The sequence below is a fragment of the Pelophylax lessonae genome (genome assembly GCF_965119305.1).
Source record: "Pelophylax lessonae genome assembly, chromosome: 2".
NCBI lineage: Eukaryota > Metazoa > Chordata > Amphibia > Anura > Ranidae > Pelophylax > Pelophylax lessonae.
In genome coordinates this window covers 583,979,511-583,988,110 of record NC_138769.1, presented here as the reverse complement: position 1 = coordinate 583,988,110, position 8,600 = coordinate 583,979,511, and positions in this window count along the sequence as shown.

Sequence of the window (8,600 nt, the reverse complement as noted above, 5' to 3'; positions counted from 1 at the left end):
AGATATCAAATCCCAGCCGCCGTCATACAAAACTAGCCTTACAGTTTGTATACTGGAAACAACTAACTGCTTTATTAAAACAAACAGACTTTTATACACTTTAGAAGTAGGTCGGTCACTACATGAATATTTACCCAAAACATCACACAATGAATAGCTAACAAGGTACAGCTGACTCATGGCTAATCCCATCTAGACAAGGTTATTATTCACATGCTAATTAGCTCAGCGTACTTAAGTCAGCCTGGAAGCCCAGACTGCCGGCACCAAAGGTAAAACAAGATATAATATACATTATAATAGTGTAAATACTGAGAACCCACCGTAAACAATAGGTGAGCAAATCAGCATGATTTACAATGCGTGGAAGACAGGTGTTTGAGCTGATGACATGCATCTGTTACAAGTCTGACCAACTGAAGCAGTCCAAACCATCAATTTATCTGTCACATAGTTTTTTCACTGTCAGTGACGGTGCGTACCATCACAAATACTTTACACCCTTTAGCTATGAATATTGATATTGATTTAAATTGTTTTATCTCTAATTTCTAGTTTTAATTTTTCTTATCCACATCATCTATTAACTAATTTTAAATGTGCAGTTTTAACATCTATAAACTGGAATAAAATCATTTCAGATTGGGTTTATTATAATAAAATTAATTTTTAAATAATATAATTTTAAACTAAACAACTTGGTCTAATTAAAGTTTTAGGCATAAATGTTAAAGTTTAGTTTTAGCAAAACAACTTATTGTAAACAGCATCCTCTCTTAATTATTTATTTATTTATTTATTTAAGAATTGGCATTAATATTACCATTCTAGTCTATGGTGTAATCCAGACAGAAATAAGTGGAATAAACGCATATTGCGGTTGGCCGTAGAATGCAGTTTTTTATTTTGCCAAAAAATGACCCCGGCAGGCATCCTTAGTAAAGGACTGAACCTAGCAATCTGTGATGGAATGGGCGGTTCACGAGCCGGAGGAATGTGATTGGATGCTGTGGTGTTTGTAGTCTCTATATAAACTGAATGGAGATGTACGGTCACAGGATCCCCTGATGACGTCAGCACGGCCTGACGAAACGTGCGTCGGGAGCGTGAGACTGTAGACTTCCGGGTTGGCAGAACGCAATCGTGGAACGGTGTTCTATCTACTAAACCAACCGAGATATTGATTGCAATCGAAGGCGGGCTGTTTGTACGATATATAGTAAGTGCAACTTTTATCAATAAAATGTTGGTTGTACTGGCATACTGCACTATGAGAGTCTCCTTTCTATTGCATTTATATGTCCTCTAAATTGGAGTCCCATCAATACTTGGTCATACATCTTTACTGGTGAGAGGAAAGATATGTGGATGACCCGGATTCATTGTGGATACCAATGTTTATTGTGACCCCTTATAATCAAGGGGTCATATCCTTCTGGTAAGGAGTGTTTATTAAGAGCACTGGGTGAAGGTGAAGGTTTAACATCACTTCTATCAAGTCTATGATTTTAAACATTGCTGCGATTAACTACATAATCACCTTGATTTTTTAAGCACTAAAAGGACTTTTACTTATTTATCTATTTATGCATTTATGCTGGGTTGGGCTTTGATCTATTTTTGTGGCTCTCCATTTGCTACTGATGTTATTAAGCACTGTTGGACTGTTTTCATATAAGTTTTTACCTATTTATATGCACCCAAGCACTTTTTGTGAATATCGTTGTTGAGTGCAATATATACCCTCATTTTTCACATTTATCACGTCAACACGTTGCTTGTGTGATGCTTGCAGTGCGGAAGGCATTCCCACATATTATATATTCACATATTTATTTATTTATATATATATTATTTTTTACTTTGTATTCTCGATTATTAGAAGGTTTAGCACACTATTAATTTGTGTACAAACCCCCACTTGCGCAGTTCTTTTTGGTATACTACCATTTCTTTTTAAAACGATAAATGCAATGTGATTTGTAGCTCAATAATGAAATTAAAAATAAAGCAAGATTACATTTTCCCCAGTTAAAGTAGAAACCATAGATAAGTGTTCTATATAAACAGACCACAATTTCCTGTGAATTGCGCAGCTAACAGTCACCCCACTGCAGATGGGGCGAGAATAGGCTAAGCAAAATGGTAGACTAATATGCTAATATGCGCTAAATCTGATATTAATAAAAATGTATAAAAACAAAAATCAGCTTTTTAGAGAAAAATCTACTATGGTTCATACGGCTGGGATTGTAATCTTATTACCCTTAAATATGCAATATAAAACATATAAGGAAGGAAATAAACAATTGTTAAATGATAATCAAATAAACAGCAAGGTATATTTACTACACTTAAGATGGCTGCTAACTTAAATGGTCGTTACCAGAGTCCTTAAGATGGCTGCCTTCCCAAAATGGTGGCTAGTTAGGGAGGAGTTTCTTTTGGCATCCTTCAAAGTTTCAGATAAATGATGGAGCAAGATGGAGTATGTATAGATGAGTATATAGATGGAGGTGAGTAGCGTGTGTGTTGTAGGTGTAATGGATGTTCTCAGTAATGTCCTATTACATCTGGGGTCTCCTTTTTATATTGTACCCTTTGACCTCTGACTAGTGAAGATCATCAAATCATTTGACCAGGTCATTTGCTGTCAGACATTGCGTCTAGGATTGGAGGATTTATAGCGGTCATAAAAACTTAAACACAAACTTTTCTAAAATGAGGTAATTAGTTCAACTTAAGTAAGATTATTATTTAGCAAGAATATAAACCCAAAATATGGTATACAGACCATTTCTAAATATGTATTTTACATAATATAATGACATAATTATTGCTAATATTTTCTCACACATGATTATAATGTATCTTTAAAAATATAGTTTAAATGAGTCTGATGAATACACTGAACTATTGTCCATTGTTAAACACAGATAAGAGTACAAGCGAGACTGGCCATCAGTGACTGTTGGTGTCTGGCTAAAATTACCCTTATCTGATAAGATGTAAAAAGGCCTCTTATTTATTACCAAAAAAAAAAAAACAGAAATATCTGCTGAAATTATAAGACCCTATTGTAAGAGAAATTTTGTTTAACAAGTACATATGAACTTTCCATCACCCCTAATAAGATGGAAGCTGTGCTGTTCAAAATCTCTATATAGGACTGAATACACATAGCTTTTTAAAATACCCTTTTTCTTTTATTTAATCACCCCAATAATCCTGACAGTACATGTCCCCCAGGTCAGTACCCGGACCCCCATACACTTTTTTTGGGGGGGAATTACTTGCATTTAAGTCTTTAAAATGAGGACTTTTGATTTTTGATGTTCAAGTCCTATAGACTTCAATGGAGTTCGATTGTTGGAACAAACGTTTCTCCCATTCGCGGTGTTCTTGTGCAAACCGAACAGGGGGGTGTTCGGCCCATCACTATTGGTAACCTTCTGACAATGCACTATGTTACATCACAATTTGATACATTTTTCCTGACATCTCTTCCAAGTGGGGCCATTTGTTTTTAAGGTGTACTTTTTAAACTGCAACAGTTTTCATATTCCTAATGATAAGTACTGGTTAGTTGTTACAGAGACTCTCCATGAAAAGGGTTTAACTGATTTATGGATTCCTTGGCAGTGATGCCCCATGCCAAACATTAAATTGCAGAACTATGATTATAGATTGTAGTATTTAACAAAGGCCCTAAAAATTATCCAGTCAGCAGTGCTTTTCATTGTCTTTTGTGTACTAACAGACAGTCCCTGCCTGCACATACAGTGCCTTAAAAAGGTATTCACACCCCTTGAAATTTTCCACATTTTGTCATGTTACAAAAATGTAAATGTATTTTATTAGAATTTTATGTGATGGACCATCACAAAGTGGCACATCATTGTTAAGTGGAAAGAAAATGATAAATTATTTCCAAAATGTTTTACATATAAATGTGTTCATTGTAATTTGTGTTCAGCCCCCCTGAGTCAATACTTTGTAGAACCACCTTTCACTGCAATTACAGCTGCAAGTCTTTTTGGGTATGTCTCTACCAGCTTTGCACATCTAGAGAGTAACATTTTTGCCCATTCTTTGCAAAATAGCTCAAGCTCTGTCAGATTGGATGCAGAGTGTCTGTGAAACGCAATTTTCAAGTCTTATAAAGAGGTGAACCTATGCGCTACCACACTTGTATAAAGTACTCGAAACCCATACTTGAGTAAAAGTACAAGTGCTCGATCAAAAAGTGACTTGAGTAGAAGTGGAAGTGCTCAATCAAAACGTGACTTGAAGTACTAAAGTATTCAACATTTTTGTACTTAAGTATTGCAAGTAGTTTTTTTAAAAAATTTTGCTACTCAAGTACTGAAAGTAAAAGTACCAGTAGTTTTTTTTTTTTTTTTCAAAATGCAGTTTATTGAAAGAAAACATATACAAGCAGTTACTGCAACATCGGATAATAGAACAGAACAAGGTAACACACTGTGTAGCAGAGAATAAAGACATTGGTGAGTTTCAGCAACAAGTTAAGCAATTACCAAGGGAAACATAGTACAATACCCGACCCCAGGGACACTGCCCAAGGGGCTGGTAATCATAAGTGGTATCTATCAAAAGAAAAATCCAGCAGCATACTCTTGTGGGGAAGTAGCAGTTATGACTGGCCAATGCAGGTACGGGAGTCCTCCAACCATAGGCCCCAAACCCGCTCGAATTTCTTGGGGCAGTCTTTGTGTATATATATTAACCATTTATATGGAAGGGTAGAGTTAACGTCCGCCATCCAAAGACGGAGAGTAGGGGGCTGTGCACGCATCCACAGTTTGGCTATGAGCTTACGGGCATGGAAGAGCGTTTCATGGAGGAAGGTGGTCAGGAACTTGTCAGCCACGTCATCTGGAAAAAGGCCCAAGACACATTGCTTGATATCCAGTTGAAGTGGGGACCCCATATGATCATGTAGAAAGGTGATGACCTGTAGCCAAAAAGTTTGCACCACAGGGCATGACCATAATAAATGCGTGAATGTGCCTAAATGTATGTGACAGCGGGGGCAGTCAGTATCCCCTCCTCCTGGTATTTTGCTAGGCGAATAGGGGTAAGATAAGACCTGTGGAGGATATACAGTTGCATCATACAGTCTGACAGTTTGGGGGAGGAAAGTTTGGGACTGTCCAGTATTGCATCCCAGTCTGAGTCGTCCAGTTGAGGGACATCAGAGCTCCATTTACGTTGTAGGTTCTCCACCACCCGCTCAACAGCTCGGGATCGCAGCTCTAAATACATTGCTGAGATTAATTTAGACGAATCATCACCCATAAGGATAGTAAGAGACGAGGCCTCAGGCAGATCCGGGAAGCCAGCGGGAAATTGGGCCAAGAGGGCATGACATAGCTGGAGGTATCCAAAATAGAAATGGGCCGGGAGATCAAAGCTGGCAGCCAGGGATTGAAAGGAGCGAACCTCCATGTCTCGCACCACCTGGTGTAGAAAGAGCACCCCTCTCGACGCCCGCATCTCAGAAGCGGGCAAGGAGCACAACTCAGGCAGACCGGCGTTATACCATAAAGCAATATAAGCGTGGAACCGTGCCAGACCCAAACATTTAACCGACAGCTCCCAGATGTGTCTATGCAGGGAAACCGGCGGAGTAGAGGCGATCGCCGCCATGGACGAGCCCCGGCTCCGCAGCACCACCTGTAGTGGGGAATGAGAGGCCTGAGATGGGTCAGTACACACCAACGCACGGTAGCGTTCAGCCTTTGAGCCATGAAAATAGTGAAAATGTGAAAGTTGCCCCGCCAGGAAGTAGGTGCGGAAATCAGGCACCGCCATACCCCCTCGCGTGGTGGGTTTTTAAGCATCTGCCAGGCCAGCTTGTGTCGGCTACGGCCCCAAATAAAAGAGTTAAGAATAGCATCAATCACCTTGAACAGTTTCAAAGGGATGAATATGGGGGAATGCCAAAAAACATAGAGGAATTTGGGGAGTATGACCATTTTGATTAAGTTCACCCTACCCATAACACCCAAGGGGAGTTTAGACCATGTCTGCACACGTTGTTTTAGTAGTGGAATAAGAGGTTCCACATTGTCAGCAATGTAGTCCGCCGTCGTTCTAGTAACCGTAATCCCAAGGTAGTGGATTTGGGAAACCCTAGCCAACGGCAAGCCGGCAGAAGCAGCAGAGGGAGGGGTCCAGGGGCAATATCTGAGACTTATCCCAGTTAATCCGAAGCCCCGAGTGGCGACCAAATTCGGTGATGGATTGGAGAGCCACTTGGAGGGACGGGCCGGTATCCGCTAAGTAGAGCAACATATCGTCTGCGTACAGTCCCACCTTTTCCGTCAGGGAACCCGCTTGCAGACCAAGCATGCCCGGTGAGCCCGGAGGGCAATGGCTAAAGGTTCCACCGCTAAGGCGTAGAGCAACGGAGACAGCAGGCAACCCTGACATGTTCAGCGGCCTAGGGGAAAAGGAAAAAGGACAACCATCCATTAACTGCGATTCTGGCAACCGGGCGGTAATACAGTAAGCGTACCCATTGGATAAAGGAAGGGCCGAATCCGAAGCTCTGCAGGCATTCCCACAAGTAACTCCATTCAACAGAGTCAAAGGCCTTGGCGGCGTCTAATGAGACCACCGCCCTGGCCCCCATGTGTTCGTGTTGGGCCTGAATATTAAGATAAAGCCGTCTGGTATCATGGCCGTATTCTTGCCAGGCATGAACCCCGTCTGGTCTGAGTGTACGAGCGAAAGAATAGAGTGCGCAAGGCGGCGGGCGAGCACCTTAGCTAGAATTTTAATGTCTGCTTGTAAAAGGGATATCGGACGGTACGAATCTGGAAGGCGGGGATCCTTCCCAGGTTTGGGGAGAACTATGATCGTAGCCTCACGCATGGAACCGGGTAGAGTTTCCACCTCGAAGGCATGTGTGTAAGTCGCTAACAAAGCTGGCGCCAATATTTCAGCATAAGAGGCATAGAAATCCAGGGGAAGGCCGTCCGAACCCGGCGCCTTCACCAAGGTCAAAGAGGCAATTGCATCAACAATCTCGTTCACAGTCAGAGGAGCCTCCAAGGCGGCCCGCTGAGACGCGGACAACTGTGAGAACTCCACAGCTCGAAGAAACTCCCGGGTTTCAGGGCCAGTCACAGTGGTTTGGGAGGCATAGAGCGCTTCGTAGTATGAGCGGAACAGCTGCGCTACCCCTGCCGGATCAGTAACCTCCGCGCCGTCCACCCCTACCAAAGACACCACCACCGGAGGCGTAAATTCCTGATGCGCCAAATAGGCCAGGAGCTTGCCCGCCCTTTCCCCCTGCTCAAAGATCCGCTGTTTGCAAAATTAGAGCTTGCGCTTGGCCGCTTCATAATGAAGTTGATCGACTACTCTAGTGTGGGATTTGAGTTCGGACACACGAGTCGGGGACGGGTCCACGGCACATTCCTCAGTCAGCTCAGTAAGGCGTGTAAGGGCTTGCTGAAGGACAGTTTTAGAGGAGGCTTTCAGACGATTAATGCATCTGCTCAAGGTAGAACGGGCATGTAATTTAAAAGACTCCCAAACATGCGCCGCGGAAGCCGACCCCTCATTGGCGCGCAAGAAGTAAACCCATTCCTGTGCTACATCAGGTTGGTCCGCCAGAGTCCGAAGCCAGAAGGGGTGAAGTCACCACGGACGCGGCACGGTAGGAGGGGCCAGATCCTGATAAACCCAGTAGGGAGCGTGATCGGACAGAGAGCGCGGATGAAACCCAGCGGACCCCAGCAATGGAAGCAACTGTGCCGAAATCACAATAAAATCAATGCGAGAGAACGACGAGTGAGTGGTGGAGAAACACGAATAGGCCCTTGTATCAGGATGGAGATGACGCCACGTATCAATTAGTGCAAAGTCCCTGAACAATCTGTACAGTCGAGTAGTGTCTGGGACAGTGGGATTCGGAGGCGGGGACATACGGTCAAGGGCCGGGTGCAAGACCATATTAAAGTCCCCCATCCACACAGCGGGGACGGTAGGGTGCTGAGCCATAAAGGCCACTCCCGCAACCACCACCTCAGCGCTGTATGGGGGGGGCATAGCAGGCCAGTAGGAGATATGGTGTAGAGTAGATGAGGACATGCAAAAAAACAAACCTGCCCTGTGGATCAGTGTGTGCCTTCAGAAGGGAAAAGTGAATCGTCTTAGCCACTAGAATAGAGACCCCTCTGGAATGGGATGTGTAAACAGCATGATAGGCCCAGCCCACCCAAGGCCGGCGCAGGGCCAGGGGGAGGTGACCTGTGGCGTGGGTCTCTGTCAAAACCGCCACATCCGCTCGGTACGATTTAAGACACTGGAAGATCGCGGATCTCTTAATCTTGTCCCTCAAGCCGCGAACATTCCACGTGAGGAATCGTAAGGGGCTCATGTCAATGAGAAATAAATAAAGAACCGGATGGGCATCAGCAGAACTCTGGGGATACAGGACACTGGCCAGTCATATTGGATAACATACCACAGAGATAAAACAGTAAGTACACAGGTCAAAAAAGTATCAAAAGAAGCATAAAGCAACATCTCAGTAAAACACATATGAAAGTCAAAGAACAATCCCA